The following is a 21,169-nucleotide window of genomic DNA, read 5'->3' on the forward strand; positions in this document are numbered from 1 at the left end:
TATTTAGATATTCTACTGATCCATGGAAGAAGAGAATTTTATATCTTGTAACCTAATTACAAGAGGGAGCTACTGATAGAGGGAGAAGTTTTATTCAAAACTTTCTTTTTGGTATTGCCTTACTATTTTAGCCTGGTTAGTTTGATGGAACAAGATCTTTATCATTTCTTTGACTGGTTGATTAGTTTGGTTTGCTATCAATGCCAAAGAGGGAGGTTGTTGATATATGATTGAAAAGATCATTTGAATGGAAAGATTGTTGAAAGAAGACTGTGTTTTTTCAATCATTGTTTTTTTACTGATGTCAAACCTACTACATGCTAGTAAGATAATTGCTTATATGTTTCAAGAACTATCACTTAGTTGATTGATGAAGAGGATTTGATCAACAAGATGTAACAAATGTACCTAGAGGAAAAGTTGAGTTATGATTATGTATTGAAGTGTGAGAATTAGTTAAGGCAATGATAACATAATGTATTGATGATCTACTTGAGGTTACAAAATGATTGGCTACACTTAGAAAGTTTAGAAAAATAAGGTTGAACAAAGTTCATTTTCCAAGCTTGACCAAGTTGATAGAAGGCATTGAGAAAAATTAGTGCAAGCTGAGAAAAAAGTCTGTTGGAGCTAAGTGAAAGAAAATTCTAGTGGATGCTAAGCATGTTAGTAGGTGCTAAGGAAGATAGTTGAAGCTGGGTGATTTTTAGTTGATGCTAAGCACCAGTAAAATCAAATTGAAGCCAAATGATTTTGCAATAGATGTTGAGTAACACAATATGTGACAAGCATTAATTAATTGATAATGCCAAGTTGCTTTATTATGAAAATTTTTGAAGATTCACTAATTAAAAGCTAACAAGTTTGTTTTCTTGGAACTTGTAAATCAGGAGGAAGATAAGATTGATGAGTTGGAGATATAGAATCTTATGTAAACTATTTTGGAGGAAAATTCAAATAGATTCTAAGAGAAGTTTCTAGATAGGGAAAGGTATGGGGTAGATACATCGTATCCTACCTAATCTATCATAAACCCTAATTTTTGTGATGGATAGTGAACAGAAGAAAAGTTCTAATTTCCTATATGTAGGGATGTCTAGTCATGAAGCAAAGAGGTTAGAGAATTTTGAATGCAAAAATATGACAAGGAGAAGGAAGAGGGTTTACTTCATCAAGTGACCCAAGAGAAGAAGTCTACAATGGTGAACTAAGAAAGAAGGCTTAAAGAGGATGAATGCTTAAAGGGTAAACAAGCTATCAAAATTGCAAAGATTAGAAGCCAAGCAGAGTTGAGGACTGAATAGTGATCTATAATTTGAAAGTAAGGTTGTAAGTTGTATCAAATCAAAGCTCTACTATTACTTTCTAACAATTGTATTATATTAGGGTAAATCCTTTGGAGAAAGGTTGACTTAACAGCCATTGGAAAATCCTTTAATAGGATGGAATTCCAAGTGAATGGCCTAAAGTCCTCTAACAAAGCTCACTTTTAATAGAGTGACTAAAATCCCTTAACTAGGTCACATTTAACAGTGTGTGTTATAACCTTTAACATGGTTGGCCTTAATAGGGCATCACTTCCAAATGATGAAAATGAGTAGCATATTACTGGTGGTTTTTCTCAAATTGGGTTTCCACATTAAATCATTTTGTCAAGTGTTCTAATGGATATGTTGTGTTTTACGCTCTACATTTTTGCATGTTAATTTTATAGTGACATATTAGTTTTGGTTAACGCTCAATGAATGCATGCATGGTTAAGAATGTTATATGGCTTCACTAAATTGTGAAATTTTTTTTTGTACAACTGGACCTTGAATAACTAATTCACCCCCCCCTCTTAGTTATTCTAAAAGAATTCCAACACCACAGTCAAGGATGATGCAAGCCTCCCTATAGAGATAGGTTCTTACTCCCCATGACAATTGTTATTCACATATATGCTCACAAATCTTATGCTTGATATCCCAAATATGACCTCTAGTGATATGAACTTGAGTGATATAGGTAGCTGAATGTTTATGATGATGTTGTCATATGGGGACTTATAGACACCTACACAGGGGACATGGGTAAAACTTTACAAACATGCCTATTTAATTATCTACAAATCTTCTATTTATTTTTAAATATAATATTACTCAATTTAATAAATTATAAGTTTTGACATATTTGTTTCTTCTATTGCATATAGGTTGCATATGCAACTCATAAGGGCGGAGATGGAGAGATGTCTATCAACCCTAGTCATCCTAAGTCACAAGTTAATTTTATTGTGTGTATGTTAGTATTTATTAAATATATATGCATGGTAGATCTCATGTTAGTCGATTATATCATCGAGTGTGATAGGACCATGTTTGATATTTATACATGTCATATACATGAGTTTGGCTCATATTTTTTAAATGTTTGATATTAATTTATGATGTGGTTGTTTATATTTATATCCATGGGACATTTTACATTATAAAACACTCATATTTGACATATTTCATATTTTCATGAGTTATATGACCATTTATAGTCAACATATTTGATATTTTCATGAGTTACTTGACCATTTACATTTATACTTGACATATTTTATATTTGCATGAGTTATGTGATCAATTTTATAGTATTTGATAAATTTGATATTTATATGTATAGTTGGCATATTTGATAGTTGCATACATGATTTTAGAATTTATAGAATATCTTTTACATAAATGTGGATACATGTTTTTGAAATCTCTATACAATATTTTTTAGATAATTGCTAATGTGTAAGAAATTTACGTGTTCTATAAATTTATGAAAATATATGTTAGATAAATGTACAAGTGTGATGTAAATCTGTATAGAAAATATTTTAGGTACATTTGAATGTGCTTAATTTATAATTAAGTAAAGTTCTACATTTACATATATAAATACACACATATTTACAGGTGAATGTATATATAAATTTGAAATATTTTTATGAATCATAAACCTATCTACTAATGTACACATAAGAAATGAACACGTATGTATACATGATACATAAGAATTAAGCACCTACATATAATTAGTACTCATCTAAATAAATTAAAACATTATATCTACATTTATACACTTAAAGCAATGTAATGAGTCCTCAAGATCTAACCATATTCACACACCATGAAGATAACAATTGCACCATGCAAATGACAAAGATTCTTTTGTAGCAACAAGATCTAAGACAAACCTCCAACATCTACAAACACTTAATAAATATATCAATGCCATAAATTCCCACTCAACCATGGTATTGAGTCACCCATTCTCCTACGTGAAGATCCTTTGAGTCTATACACAACCAAAGTTTTAATACCAAGTGGAACCAAGATCTCTAAAATCCAAGAATATACAAACCAATCTAGGAACTAATCCTAAACTGTGACCCCATCACTGTCACAAGCTCCCACTAAATCATGTATCCAAGCTATCCATGATATCATGATGAAAATACCATCCTCTAACCATGAGAATCAACCAAAGCATCAAACCATCAGAGAACTCAAAGTGCACATCATGAGCTCCTCAAAAGAAACCAAATAACTATGATACTCAACCAAGAAGATATATTACCATAACCAAATCAATAATCCAAATCAATGAACATCAAGGATGTACCTATATATCCAATCATGTCATGCCAAAATCCATGGCACCATGATCACATCCATGAACTAAGCATCTAAATCTCAATATGTCTAACCTATAAACATAAAATAGTCAACCACAATCTTCCACCACGATTGTACCTAGTAACAACATCTCATCTCTTCTACATGAAGAAAAATCAAAAAATCATGTGAGTTATGGCATAGACAACCCAAATCCAAGCCACCAATCTAAATATGCATCAATAATGAAAGATCAATGGGCAAAGACAACCCATATCCAAGCCATAAATGCAACATGTAAGTATAGACTGCTTACAACACTGCACAATTTGTAAACCCAACAAGTCATCGTACATATCCAAATCAAACACTGATAGCCCTATCATCATGAGACCAATCTAAAATATGAACTAAGTATACAATGACATCAAATTTTAAATCTCCAAAATATTTAATGTCATAAACTCACAATGTTACCATAGTCAATAAATAGCATAAACTATTTAGATCAAATATATCACCAAATATATCATGCCAAACCTACACCAAATCTAAAACAATGTGTAGAACTTTTTAAGAGCTTTCTATTGACTATTCAAAGTCTAAAATCTGACTTTGTATGCCCAAGTTATGTCCTAATCTCTATTCAAAATAAATAATATCTATCTTTTAGGCTCTTAAAACTTAACAAAATCTCAAAATCAAAAAACTAAACCTACACCAAGTTCTAGTGCTCTAAATTAGTTTTCAATGCCTATAAGAACTCTAAAATTTGATATCCTGAGAGAAAGTTATGGCCATTTTACTAAGATAGTCTTTTTACTATTTTTGCTATGAATTTTTTTTGTGATGAAAAATTCTAATGGGATTAAATTGGATAGCCACCATGAGCTAAAACTTAAAAAAATTCTTTCATTTCCTCTAAACATGGCCAAACTAGGGCATATTATATATCAAAATTTATGGAAATGTCAACCTAGATCTAATGGTGAGGTCTATTTATACCCATAAGGTCATTTTTGCAAACTCACCCTAAAACTCAGATTTAAATGAAACGTCCAAAAAATTCTTTTTTTCGAACAATTTCACATGCCCAAAATCTACCAAAATCCCATCATAACAACAAACCCAAAACCCTCAGATCTAGAATTCATATATCTTGTCCTTTTTTTTATCCTCTCATGCATTCCCATGGATTCAATCTAGGGTACAATAATGAAACCATAGATCTAATACCACTTGTAAGGAAACTTGGCAATAAAGAAATATAATCATTTCCACATAACCCATAATAGATCTGAAATAAACATGGAAGTAAAATCTATATACAAGGGAATAGACAACATACTGACAAAATGTGACACAAGATATACCCTGGGAAACCCTCATTGAGGGAAAAAACCCAACTTCCAAAAGCATCCATGACCGTGTATTATTTAGAAAAAATACCATTGTAATAAATCCATGGAAGCCTTCAAAGCCATAGCCACAACCAAGTAATCTATGTGAACAACCATGAATCTACAGATCATGTGCCATGCTTCCAACCTTCACAAATGCTCACTTGGCTAACATGTCAAGCCTTGTCCTACTCGACTCTTTCCTATTAGCCTTTTGTCTTCTCACCTTCTCACACCAACAACTACCCTTCTAGCTACTTATATAGTAGCAAGTCTCACAAAACCACCAAGTGGTATTACATAAACCATGTGATACCTAACCCACTGACCCCACATTTAATATTGGAAATTTAATTCTTTTCCTCAATATTAAATAATTACATGAAATATTATTACAATGTTACAATACAACTCATCAAGTATATCCCTTGGGAATATTTCCATGTTGCATGTCCATCTAGATGCAACATTACATAATAAAATAAAATAATACAATATAAAAATATTATGCAATGTGTGCAACACCTAGTATCTCAACAATAATAACCTAGTATTGTAAGAGACACATCCCTTGAAACATGATACATATATAAGGATATCATCTTTTTAGGGAATTTCATCATTCTAAACTCAAATTTATCTTATCAAACATGGATGGTGAAAGGGGTCATTATAATTGGTATCAGAGCAATGATCTTGCCATCTTGCAAATACATAGATGAATAATCGATATCATGGTAATGGAAGTAAGTTTTATAAATGGGAACAAAAAGAATTATGGGTTGTAAAATAATAGAAATGAAATTGGAAAGATTTCCTACACATGAAAGGTTCTACTCAATAGATGATAAAATTATATATTATATAGCTCATTGCATGTTTAGAAACTAAGATTCCATCTCAAAAATTTGTTTCTAGGTCTTCCATTCTAGCTTCTTCTTAAAGAATTGTACTCTTTATTGCACCACAACAAAGGCATGGTGCACATAGTTTGCAAATTCACTATATTTTATGTAAAAGAGTTCATTAATGGATGTGTAGACTAGCATGGAAAATATTATAACACCTTCAAACTTCTAGTGGTTGAACATTGACTATCATTGGTATCATATTTAAAAGGACCTTATACATAGGGGTATGATTTCATAACAAAATGAGATTTTAATCATTAAATCCTAACAAACATTCTAATTATTGTCTATGTAATTCTCACAAAGGAAGCTAAATATTTTTTTATCTCATTGATGATAGGAGAGGACACCAAAGAAGAAGTAGGGAAAGGATCCTCAACAATATTTGGGGCTTGCCTTTGTAGTACTAATGTAACAATGGATATCTAAAGGATGATATTTCTGAATGACATGGTACCCAAAGGATTAAATCTTCTATAAATCATTGTAATTATAATGCGGGATCCATAAATTAGGTGAGAAGTACAAATAGAGGAAATAGAATTTATAACATATGTAACTAACTGAGCACATAGTGGAATAGCAAAAAACTATCAATCAAATGGAAGGTTTTATTTTGGATGAATAATTATCAAACTCAATTACATCAGAATCCACATAGAAAATGAGGAATATTCGATCAGGGGAATCATATATGTGTAGTATGTGAAAGAATGTAGGAAGTTGAATCATGGAGTATGTGGAGACTGGCCCCACCACATAATTAAATAGTAACCTCATGCAAAAGATATTGTTACACAAGGAAAATAAAGGTGATCAAGCCAAGGATGGGACCTAATTCATATTTGATGTGGATCCCATTGAGGTACATTATAATGTTTTATTATTTATTGAACTGGTGAATATAATATCTTGAATAGAAAGGTAATATTATATATGAAAGAAATAAGTATCTTACAATATCATGTTTGTATAAGGTAGAAACCATATAGTATATTCATTGGATATACATCATAAACATGACATAATTCTCAATGTTTCAAATAGGATATTTGAAATATTTATGATTATAGATATATATAAGTATTTATCCTTTTCACTATCAATATGTTATTTAAGTGAATATTGATTAGAAGTTGGTTAGAATGTTATTTATGGAATTATATTATGGGGAATTATTATTGAAAATAAAATAACAAGGAATTATCATAAATAAGTATCAATAATATTGTGTAATGTATTAACATATTACTTAAGGTACCAAGAAGATTAATGTCATAATATTACTAGTGAGTTGGTTAGGAATCCATTTACGTTGCATTAAATAATGGATAAAGAGTGTGCACAAGGGAGGAGTAAATCGGTCACATTGGGGTAAGAGAATCCCAATATGGATAAATATTTGAGGGAGCCCCAAGCCGAGCATGTCCAACCTATAGAAGTAGTAAATCTACCATCCATATCAAAATTAAACATGTTCCTATTGGGTAGGGAGTTTGCATAAGGGAGGAGTAAATCAGTTGCATTAGGGAAAGAGAATCCGAATATGGATAAAGATTTGAGGGAGCCCCAAGCTGAGCATGTCCAACCTCAAGAAGTAGTAAATACACCATCCGCATCAAAATTAAACATGTTCCTAGTGGGTAGGGAGTATGCACAATGGGAGGAGTAAATCAGTCATGTTGGGGTGAGAGATTCCCAATATCAACTAAATTATGAGGGAGCCCCAAGCTAAACATGTCCAAACTCAGGTAGCAATAAATCTACCATCCACTATGGAATTATAAACCCTATTATAGTACTAGCTATAGAAAATTTGTTAATAATATGTATCTTCAAGAATTTTTTATTTTGATGACAGGGGAAAGGAGCAGGACATTCACGATCAAAGTGGTACAACATTTCCTTACCTTTTCTTATTTCAAATTATAAGTAGGATTATAATATGCAATTATGTGTCTACATCGTGTCTTCATGCATCAAGATGTTTGCTTCATTTCTTCTTTTTTTCTTCTTGCATTTGTGTGTCTACCCCATTTTTGCATTGTGTCTTCTTGCATTAATGTGTCTACTTTGTGTCTTCATTCATAGGTCATCATATACTAACATGTGTACTTTACAATTATTTTAACAAATATGCAAGGAAAAGAATTTGAGTTATAAATTGCTTTAGGACAAGCAAACTCAAGTGGGGTAGACTGTCATGGTCCCCACTTAGAATCCTAATTATAGTGTTCTCCACCTAAGAGATATAGATAGATGATACAAAATAGTCTCATTTACATACATTACTATTAACTGTTGATATAATGATAAATGAATATAATATATTCATTAAGTAGCATATAACCATAATATAACATAATCTATATATAAACATATTGATATAATAATGATATTATATAATAATAAATATAATAGAAAATTTTAATACATCAAGTATTATGATTGAAATTTATAGTTTTTGATAAGAAAAATAGGTTTTGAAGGGAGCCTGAAACCCTATACAAATCAAGAAATTTTCAATAAAGTCCAAACCAAAAAAACATCAAACCTAAGGTTAAATAAGTCACCAAACAAGACACAATGACCAGAGTGGAATCATAGATAAAATAGTACTTTTTAGCCACAAAAATAGGTTTTGAGTAGGCACTTGAAACTCCAAACAAGTTTTGAAGGGTACCTTTAACCCTATACAAAACAACCACTAAAGGTGAAATGAGTCACCAAACAAAAGGTGACCTATGTGGCAACACAAATGAAACAAAACACTACAACCACAAAATAGTTTTTGACTAGGATCCTAAAACCCCATGATGAGACACACTACAAAGAATTAAAGGCCAAAAGATAGTATAGAGACAACTGGCCAAAAGCTAGGTATCAGACTTTTCCTTTAGAACCCTTGTTATTAGACTGTAGTGCCATATCAAAAGCAAGATTGGATGGCTTGACCTTTTTTTTCCTTTATTATAGTCCATCCATCCTCCACCAAACTAGTATCCTTTTGCCACTAAAAATTATTAAGTATTAACCCTTGGTTGTAAGCACTACAGGCAAGAAAACTCACTATTTTACTAAGGGTCAATGAAAAACATCCTCAATTAAGATCCATAATAGAGAATGGCCCTGTGGGGACTTGAACCTTTTTTGTAGGCCCTATAGGCAAGAATCCCCACCATTTCACCAAAGGGACAAGCCCTAAAAAAAATTTAACCCTTGGTTGCAAGCACTATAGGCAAGAAGCCCCACTATTTCACCAAAGGTCAATGGGAAACGTTCTCAATTAAGATCCATAGTAAAGAATGGCCCTATGGGGACTTGAACCTTGGTTGTAGGCCCTACAGGCAAGAAGCCCCACCATTTCACCAAAGGGATGAGCCCTCAAAATTTTTAACCCTTGGTTTTAAGCACTATAGGCAAGAAACCCCACTATTTCACAAAGGGTCAATGGAAAACATTCTCAATTAAGATCCACAGTAGAGAATGGCCCTATGGGAATTTGAACCTTGGTTGTTGGCCCTACAGGAAAGAAGCCCCACCATTTCACCAAAGGGACAAGCCTTAGTTTTATTAACCCTTGGTTGTAAGCACTACAGGCAAGAAGCCCACTATTTCACTAAGGGTCAGTGGAAAAACATTCTCAATAAAGATCCATAGTAGAGAATGGCCTTGTGCAGACTTGAACCTTGCTTGCAGGCCCTACAAGCAAAAAGCCCCACCATTTCACCAAAGGGACAAGCCTAATTTATAGTTATTAGATTGAAATTTATAGTTATTAGATGTAAAGATTAAATAATATTTTTGATAATTATTAATCAAATAAAGAATAACAATTATGAAAATATTAATAATAATAAAATATATTAATCATATACACATTAATTATAATAAAGTCATTAGAAGAGAAACATCCCTTCAAACATGATACATATATAAGGATATATCTTTTTAGGGAATTACATCATTCTGGACTTAAATTTATCTTATCAAACATGAATGGAGAAAGGGGTCATTACATTAAGCCATGAAAGAAGAGATTGAACAAACTGAGAAAAATAGGAAATTGACTCTAGTTCCTAGACCGAGGATAAAAATGTGATTGGCACCAAGTGGGTGTACAAGAAACAAGCTAGATCAAAATGGTGAAGCCATAAGGAATAAGGCAAGATTAGTTTACAAAGGATATGCACAAGAAGAATGGATAGATTGTGGAGAGACATTTTCTCCTGTTGCAAGATTGGAAGGAGTAAGAACTTTTCTTGCTTACTCTACATAAAAAGGTTTCAAATTTTATCAAATAGATGTTAAATCTACATTTTTGAATGATATATTGGAAGAAGAGGTTTATATAGAACAACAAGAAGGATTTTTTGTTGCTAACAAAAAAATGGTATGTAGACTACACAAAGCTTTATATGGTTTGACGCAAGCACCAAGAGCATGGTATGAAAGGCTTCAAAATTATCTTTCAATGATTGGATTTGACAAGACTAATGATAACAAAAACCTATACTTGAAGGCACAAAAAATCAAAGGTATTTTTCTATTTGAAATTTTAGTTGATGATATCATGTTTGGACGTTAACACACTTTATGTAAGGCTTTTGAAAATTAAATGAAGAAAGAATTTGAGATGTCTATGTTTGGAGAGATCAAGCTCTTTGTTGGTTTACAAGTACATTAAATAAAATATGAAATATTCATCACTTAGTCAAAATTTGTAAGGGAGATACTAAATTTTTTTGGATTGGAAGATTCCAAGCCAACAAGCACAGATGTGGTGACAATACATAAATTGTCAAAGAATAATGATTCAATTGAGGTGAATCAAATGTTGTACAGGTCTATGATTGAAAAATTATAATATGTAGTACATAGAAGACTTGATATTGCATTATCTATTGGGATAGTTGCAAAATTCTCTACTAATCTAAGGAGAATCATTTGATGCTTGTTAAGAGAATAATGAGATATCTAAAAGGAACAAAAGACTATGGTCTGTACTATAAGAAAATAAAAAATTTAAGCTGAGAGCCTACACTGATGCTAATTGGGCTAGCAATATTGATGACAGAAAGGGCACTAGTGAAGGAGCATTTTTCTTAGGAAAAAGGTTGGTTACATGGATTAGCAAGAAACAAAACTGCATATCTCAATCTATTGTTGAAACTAAATATATTGTTGTTGTAGTAAATTGTACAAATATTAAATGGATCAAACAACTACTCAAAGGTATATGAAGGAGGAAATCATAGAACCTGTGATACTTTATTGTGATAACACAAGTGCTATAAATATATCAAAGAATCATGTGTTGCATATAAAGACTAAGTGCATTGCAATCAAGTATCATTACTTGAGAGAGTTAGTTCAAGATAAAGAGGTGAAGATGGAATATGTTAATACAAAAGAGAAAATTGCTGATATCTTCACAAAAGCATAACTAAGGATGCTCATCAGTATCTAAGAGGTAAAATAGGGGTGATACCCCTATCTAAGGCTATTTAAGAAGAATGAGAAGTGCTCTACATCAAACAAGATGATTAACATATGTTACACATTGATGTAGTGGATCTTACTTAAGGAGCTACCTAAAGTTATCAAAGAATTGGAATTACAAATCAGTCACAAGCTAAGTGATAGAGAAAGAAACTAAAAATGTTCATATCTACATATTAAGATGACAAGTATTTGGCATTGTTGTCAAAGAGGGAGATATTTAGTAAATAGAGTTACAAGGAACATTAAATGGAGATAGTGTACCTGATGGTTACATCTAGCTAGTAAGAGGGAGATAGTGCTAAGGGAGATATAAGAAGTGATCTAGAGAGATTTTGTGAGCTATACAAAAGATTAAAGTTGTTGATAGAGGGAGAGATTTCTATACAAGGAATAATTTTCTTTTTGGTATTAGTTTTGGTTATACTAGTTGAATTAGTCTGCTATCAATGCCAAAGAGGGAGATTCTTGAAAATAGATGGATACAAGTATGAGAATGTGTTTCAATCATTATTTTGTCATTAATGTCAAACCTACTATTTGCTAGTAAAACAATTTCTTAAATGATTTGAGTATTATAATTTGTTTGATTGATAAGGAGGCTTTGATCAAATGAGTTAACAATAGCACCTAGAGGAAAGGTTGAGTTATGGTATAAAAAAGTAGTACAAAGATCATTTAAGATAGTGATGTTATAGTAAATTGATTATCTACTTAAGGTTGCAAAGGATGGATATATTGATTAATCTTAGCAAAACAAGTAAAACAAATTAAGATTGTTAAGCTTAACAATCTACATAGTAGGTTTCAAGAAATCTCAGTGCAAGTTGAGCATAAAATTAGTTGAAACCAAGAAAAGTCAAATTTTAGTATATACTGACTAATACAATGTTAGCCAAGTAAACTTTAGTTCATATTGAGTGTTTTGTTCATCGATTTTGAGAAATGTAGTATGTGTTGAGCATCATAAACAAGTTAATGCTGAGTGTTAGCATTATGAGATAGATCATGAATTTGATGCATCTAAGCTAACAAGTTTGATTTCTTGGATTGTGTGAACCACGTGGAAGATAAGCTTGATGAGTTTTTTGCATAGAATTCAAGATGAACCATTTTGTGGTCAATTCAAAGGGGATTGAAGGAGAAGTTTCTAGAAGGGCATAAAATGAAAAGATGGGTAGATTCATTGAATCCTACCTAATCCTACCTATTCGTAAAATGCATGATAAATGTTGAATGAAAAAAGATCTTAACTTTCTATTTATAGAGATGGATGATTAGAAGAAAAGGTTGTCATATGCAAGAGCCTAAGGTAGACAAGGAGTCTAGGGTATTTCTTTATTTAGTGAGCAAAGAGAAAAGAGTACTATTGATAAGAAAATAAAGAAGACTTAAGGGTATGGGTGCTTGAAGGGTGAAAAAGTTATTAGAACTGAAATGTGTGAAAGCCATGTAGAATGGATGACTAAAACAAATATCTATAATTTGCAAAGTGAGTTCCAATTTTTTATCAAATCAAGCCTTACTGTTACTTTCTAAACATTGTTCCAATATAGGGTAAATCATTTGAATTAAGGTTGACCTAAGAGACATCTGTTAATCCTTTAATTAGGTGACATTCCAAGTAAATGATCTAAAGTCCTCTAACAAGGCTCACTCTTAACATGGTGATTGCAATCCTCTAACTAGGTCACATTTAATAGTGTGCATTGTAACCCTTAATAGGGTTTGTTGGTGTTTTGAAATGCTACAAGTTTCAAATTATCCTAATGAGAATAAGGTATATCTAGGGGCAACTAACTCCCATCTTCAACATGCCATTTTAGACATGGGGCCAATTGTAAGGCTAGACCCTTCTTCTACTTCAGGCTCTGCAAAACCTAGGCCGGTGAACCTCATATTCATTTATATGGTACCAGTGCAAAAACATATTCTTGAATCTAATAAGTAGATTTAACCCTTATATCTCCTAATACTTATGTAATAACATAGATCTCCTAATAATGAAAAGAATCTCTCTGATCTCTCACTGCAATTGGCGAATCAGATCCTTGATCATTTTGCCTCCCAAAAGCATAAAGTGATTCAAAAACTTGATGGAAAAATAACCACTTTTGATGCTAGATCTCCAATCAAGGCAAAGGTAAACATCAATTAAATGACCTCTAGAATGCAATATAATCTTTTCAAAATTGTTTTTACCACATTTAAGCTTCAACAGTCTTTTATATCTGCCTCCTAGCCAAACTTGACACTCAATAATGACATTTGCTTGTTCTACTGAGAATGCCCCAAAAAACACAAAATTTCTTATAAAGAGAACCAATGAAGACCTACTCAAAAATTGACCCCAAATCTGGAAAATTTATCTCCTCTTGGTTGCAATGGTATACTGTACTACAAGTTTCAAATAAAAATTGTGCCCTTGAGACCAATTTGAAATTTTGGCTCCCAAGCCATGAACAAAGCTTTAAAAATGGAAAAATTTAAAAATTCATATAGTTTGAACTATATAAAAACTTCTAAATTAATTTAAATCTTTCCAATTGAAATTTTAGACATTGATATCTCTGAATTTTAATTTTTACTTTATTTATATCCCTTTGCCACTTGTCAATTTTCTATTGGCCATAGCACCCAGTGGGCCCAACACAATTTTTTATTTGAAATATATGAAATTTTCACCATAGGATCGTGAGCCCTTGAATTTTTTTTTACAATCATACACCAACACAATGAACATATTAATATTTTATTAATATTTCAAACCTCTATTAGCATCATGACCCATTTGGTTTATCTTTATGTGCTTATGCTATTCGTAGCAGTGTAAGGCCTTTACACTCTAGCTCTCACTCATATGCAAAATTTTTCTTTTCATAGCATCATAATGGTTATGAAGTTTGTTTCCCAATCTCATGAAAAAATTACCATGTGACACTCTACTTTGGCATTTCAAATAGTCAAAACCTATCGACCTCGGTCACAACCAGTTGGCCTATCCACAAGCACAACCTAGCCTTTCAAAGGCTAAGTGTCTTTCAGGACATGTTACATATAAGTTTGTGGGTATTTAAAAGGTAAAAATTCACCCCTCTTTGGCAATGTGGGACAAAGGTGCTAGACTAGAGTTCCATTTTGTATGGATGTTGTGCCCTGCTCCACTGTTAGCTGCTCTCAATGTGTGGAGCTTTTCCATAAATTATTCTACCTTTGTGTGGATATCATCACTTAGTCTATGGATACTTCAAAACATGGCCCCCCATTCTTCTACTACTGTGGGGCTTGGTTGCTCTTAGTTAGCATGAGAATATTTTCCCTCTAATGTTGAAAACTACTGTATATGTGGAAAGCTTCAACTTGTGGGTGCTAGTTTCAAATCTTGATTGAAATCTCCTCCACTATCGTAGCCTTTGTTTCTCTAAAGTCATCTCTAGCTAGGGCTATGGGGTGCTTTGTATTTAGCAAGGACCTTCCATGCACGTTGTGGCTCTTTGCATTGATGCTGCCCCTACACTCATTTATGTCGACTCTCTAATGTGTCTGCAAATTTTATCTACCTTGGAGGCCTCCTTTCAACATGGAAATCTACAAGCTAAATGTATATTCTCTATAAACCAAATTTGATTCACCATTCTATAATCATTGTCTGATCCTACTACTTAAGTTCCCTTATTTAATGACTTTACCACTTGATTAGTCAATGAGAGCTTCACAATAACTCAAGTCTTATTTATAAAAGATTTCTTGGAAATTTCATGTAGTGAATAATTTAAAACATGGCCTTCATTAGAAGGCTCAATATTGGAATTAGTTCTCAATCTCATCTCGTGTTTATTAAATGCATTTTAAGAATAACAAGTCCTTCAAAACTCAAGAGCAAAATGTATATACTGATAACCACATTGATTTCTTAAAGACAAAACATACTCCATCACTTCTATATCCGAATGACTTGATTTAATAAAAAGGCCCGTAGGACGTTGTTAATTTGATGGAATCAGTCAACCCCCAAAGCAGGCCTGACTAATTTTTTTTTTGTTCTCAAACAACTAATAAGCAAATTAAAATCAATTTTTATTGCAAATTCACCACTAACAACTTACTTTAAATCATTTATGCACCATTATGAATTATGTGTGAGGAGGCTTGTTGCCTATCTTGAAAAACTAATTTAAACACCTGGTCGGGCTTTAAAACTCTAGATATCCTATCTCTCTAACATATTCAACAGGCTTACCAAATCTCATCACATGACTACATTAGGGTCAAGAGATATTTACCTCCATAGTTGCTTACCTAAAATCACCTACAAATAAACATGTGAGAAAATCAAAAATTGTGTTTGGTTTTGGCCTTGAAAACTGGGCAAACAAGCACTTGAAGTTCTAAAAATTGGGGAAAAAATACATTGTCATGAGGAGAATGTTATTTTTTGATTTGAGCTCATGAAGAATCCTGGGATGCATTTGGCAAGAGGTCATAGTAGGCTACTCAGAATTTGTAACTTAGAAACAATGTCAGAAAAGCAGTTTTTGCAAATGGAATGGACCTGGGAAAGTGTGCATACGAATTCGTCAAAATTTGAAAATTGGCACACTCAAAGTATTTTTAGAGTACAATATAGTGGTACAATCTATTTGATTACACCCATCATAAATTTCAAATTATGACATCATGAACAAGGGTACTGATCAATCTGTCTTTCTTGACACCATTTAAACTTTGTAAATTTCAAACATAATCGCATTTCAAAACTAATCAAATGGATTCTTCATAACCTCAAATTAGGAGCCTAGAAAGTCTCTAACCCCTAGAATATGCTACAAAAATAATTTTCTTATTCAGGTCAACTGGTCAAAAGTTATGATAGGTCAAACAAGGCTTCCCAAAATTCAGAACTAATTGCATTAGCATGACAACAATAAATGACCAACTTTGAGGGATTGAAAACATAGTTAAAAGAACTTGAAATGACTCAAAATATAAAACATAGGTTCTCTAGTATGGATATCAAATACTCCTAAAGTAGAAAGTCATGAAACATTACCAGGTGCGAGATATTCAATTGCAAACAAGGCCTGCTGTCCCTATTTGACACCTAAGCAAAAATGCATAATTGACAATTGCTCAAAACGAGACTTCACAAAATGGCTTAGAATGGAAATTTATCATCATGGAATACATAGATGTAATAAATGAAAGGTGCTAGAAACATTAAACACCTAAGGCCTCACAAGTATAGCCAAGTACACATGCATTAAAAAGCATTTATAGGGCTTGATTTTTCAATGGTACTCAAAATTGGGTCTTCAATTTTGAGTCCCAATAGTGGCTCTATCTTGGGATTCATGTCCCTTGTGGGCATGGCAAGGATTTAGATCTCTAGATGAAGTAGACCAAACACCCGACTTCTCTCAAATACCTTTATTGAAAATAGGGAAACTACTACTATTATGTACAAACGATTGCTCCGAGCCACCAAACTTTCTCAAAAACTTTTACCTTTTTCAAATACCGATTCTCATTGACATTTTCTTGAGGTAAACTAAAGCTCTCATTCATATCATTTTCACCAATTTGACACACATCTTCAATTTCCTCAATTGGAAAAACAAAATCATTACTATTACTTTCATAGTGCATGTAAAAACTCGGCATAACTTCAACCTCTTGCTCACTATGAAAAAGAACATTAGCATTTTCATGAATACCAACATCAAAGTGAAACTGATCTTTATAAACTAACTCATGAACATCATCAATCAAGAATACAAAGGCCTTATATTCAACTTCATCAAATGAATTATATATATCGCTCATACCTTGACTTTGTACATCCTCAAATGTTGACAGCTGAATTTCAGATGAGTAATTAGATTTATATTCACACATAACATTGTCATCAAAATCTGAAATCACTCCATAACCTCCCAATGTATCTTCACAATTGAACTGCTGATTATTTTTTACCTCATATGAATCATCATAAAATTTACTATGAAGTGTCAACTTCTCTTCAAAGACAACTCCATCAAACACCTTATCTTCAAGCTCACAAAATGCAACATCATTAGAAAATTCACTATCATATATGGAAGAACAATATTCTAATTTTCTACAACAGTATGACAGTGTGTCACCATTTGGATCTAGCTCAACTAAACTTGAAACTTCAATGTCCTCTTCAAACAATGGATTGATGACTCCATGCAAGGATCCTCTTTGAACATCTTGACAAAATATTGGCTAATCATCATCACAATCTTCATCATATAAAGTATTAGTATACACCTTAAATTCACTACCCATTTCATCTTCATGGGGACTTTTAGCATGTGAAGAAAAATCATAACCATCATCTAAACACACATCATTAACTCCATCAATAAAGCATGTAGAAAATAGATCAATATTAGCTCATTTATATCAAAGTCTGAAATACATCTTACTGTTGTGAGATCATGAACATATGTGTCTTCATTTGTAACCAAACCAACCTTCTTTATGCACATAGTCTGATCTATACTTTCCACTTGATTAAAATTTATAGTAGGGGTATTGATAAGCTGATTTGAAATTGAACTATCAACACCACATTCATCCTTTTTTTCAAGAACATTATACTGGCACACATTTCTAGCAAAATGACTTCTAGTCAATCCATATTTCGTATTATTTTCAATCTCTATAGAAGTCATAAAATCTTGATATAATGTCCTAGGTTCTTTATACCTTAGTAGATATGCTTACCCTTTCTCCAAATTGCTCCATAAAGGTTGAATGCAACTCACTCCAAGATGAAAAAAATATTCTGGTAAAAAGAAAAACCAATCTCTAGCATCACCTTCTAAAGTTTGAACAAATAATTTCATGTGCACACCTTCATGAGAAATCTCATAGTCGCCCATCAAATCACTGAAAATTTGAACATGATGACTAGCTTAAATTGTATGTTTCCCATTAAATTTAGGCAAACATTTTCTAATATCATTAGGAATGACATTTGGGAAACCATACATACCACCAAAGCATAATGGCATGCATCTCTTGGTAAAAAATGATCTACAAACATTACTAACTAGCTGCATACTTGATGAAAGGAGACTTTTCATTCTTCAAAGCCTTGACACTCATCAACAATAATTTTGATTTCTAATTTGTAGCAGGCTTATAACCTTCTACCAATGAATCACTTCAAACACTTCACAAAACTTTACATGCTAAAATCTGTTTCCATGAAGCATATAAAACCTCAAGATCCAGATGGCTGAAAGTTCTCTATCCACTACTTACAATAGTAGACCCAAAATCTTATCAACTCTTCATTGAACTATTTGAACCAGCACATCATAGATCTTACCAAGATTTTGAATGTTTCAACCTCTTCAATTATGCTCTTCTCCTATAGCAACTAATCATAATTCATGTATAGAACTGCACTGGTATAGAGATTAATTTCGAGTCACCACTCACATTAAGTGAGACATTAATTGCATTAGTCATGAAGATACCACAAACTAATTTTAAAAAACAATAGATAGAAGAAACCTCTTCAGATTTATCTTGAATTTGAAACCTCTACATAAAGCTGAAACATAACTTTCTTGACTCTAAAGTTACAACATCAACTCATACTAAATTGAACTGATTGAAGACATACTCATTTCTCAACATAATTTACATCTAATTTAAGAACTACTATTGTAAGAGAATAAAGCTTACTAGGGAACATAAACATTGCATACAAAATAGAATGTAAAAAATATATCAGAGGTTTCCAACTCCATAATTTTGGTATTTACAACCTATGTACCCAGTACAGTCGCCATCTTGTTGGTGTTTTGAAATGCTACAAGTTTCAAATTATCCCAATGAGAATAAGGTATATCTAGGGGCAGCTAACTCCCATCTTCAACATGCCATTTCAGACATCGTGCCAACTATAAGGCTAGACCCTTCTTCTAGTTTAGCCTCTGCAAAATCTAAACAGGTGAACCTCAGATTTATTTATATGGTACCACTGCAAAAACATATTCCTAAATCTAATAAGTAGATTTAACCCTTATATCTCCTAATACTTATGCAATAACATAGATCTGCATTAGCTAAGTGCAAGATAATGCAATTCATAAGCTAAGTTAGGGCATCCTTTTTAGCTCTTCAACATGAAAGGGAAAAGCATTTGATTAATGATGGTGAATTCAACAAAACCCCAAACATGCAGTAGTAAGAACAAATGATCTTGTAGGTGATTAGTGCCTTATCTATTGGGCAATTCCATGAATCAAACACATGCATATGGATACCTGAGACATATTTATATATTTAGATATCTAATCCATCCATTCATCTTGTAAATAGACATCTATGTTCATAAAGATCTCACTACTTACTGAATATCCTCCTATTGAAACCTACAACCCTATCAAGGTAAATAAGCATTTACTTGGCTCTTTGTTCCAATAGAAAACTTATCCAGACATACAACCTTAAGGGATTTCAAATGAGTTTAAGCTCTTTGTTCTTAAACACAAAACATTGTAGGTAACAAAGGAAGGAGATGAGAATTAGAATGAAACTAAAGAGATTTCTGCTCAATTGTATTTATTTCCTTGAAATTATACATTCATATGCATGAAATCAAAACATAGGAAAACCTAATAGATTTGAAATTTTTGTATTTATCTTCACTACAATTATTCATACAAAAGAATTTTTTTGAAGGAAATTGTGGTGTCATAGTGATGGGAACACATCAAAATTGGAACCAAAAAATGGTATGACAACAGTGAGTAGGTTTTCTCCAAAACTAGAACCTCTACAATGGATTAAAGAAAGAAAGATATATGAGGAGAGTGAATTTTAGATCTGTTGTGAAGATGGCATGTGTCCACTTGAAAAGCCTCTCCTAACAATGAAAATAATCTCTCTAATCTCTCTTTGTAACTGGTGAATCAAATCCTTGATCATTTTGCCTCCCAAAAGCATAAATTGATTCAAAAACTTGATGGGAAAATAACCGCTTTTGATTGCAGATCTCCAATCAAGGCAAAGGTAAAAATTAGTTAAATGGCCTCTAGAATGAAATATAATCTTTTCCAAATTTTTTTTACCACATTCAAGCTTCAACAGTCTTTTATATCTATCTCCTAACCAACTTTGACACTCAATAATGACATCTGCCTGTTTTGCTAAGAATGCCCCAGATAACAAAAAATTGGTTATAAAGAAAACCAGTGAAGATCTACTCAAAAAATAACCCCAAATCTGGAAAATTTATTTCCTCCTAGTCCCAATGGTATACTGTATTGCATTTTTTAGATAAAAATTGTGCTTCTGAGACCAAGTTGAAATTCTAGCTCCCAAGCCATGAATAGAGCTTAAAAAATGTAAAAATTTAAAAATTCATATAGTTTGAACTATATAAAAAGTTTTAAATTCATTTAAATCTTTCCAATTGAAATTTCATGCATTAATATCTCTGAATTTTAATTTTCACTTTATTTATATTCCTTTGCCACTTGTCAATTTTCTATTGGCCATAGCACCTAGCAGGTGCCACACAATTTTTCCTTTGAAATATATAAAATTTTCACCTTAGCACCATGAGCTTTTGAATTTTTCTTTACGATCATACACCAACACAACAAACATATTAATATTTTATTGATATTTCAAATCTTCCATAGCATAAGGAGCCCTTTTCTTTATCTTTACG

The sequence above is a fragment of the Cupressus sempervirens genome, chromosome 7, assembly GCF_028749045.1.
Source record: "Cupressus sempervirens isolate cs-2001-9-10 chromosome 7, ASM2874904v1, whole genome shotgun sequence".
In the NCBI taxonomy this organism is placed as follows: domain Eukaryota; kingdom Viridiplantae; phylum Streptophyta; class Pinopsida; order Cupressales; family Cupressaceae; genus Cupressus; species Cupressus sempervirens.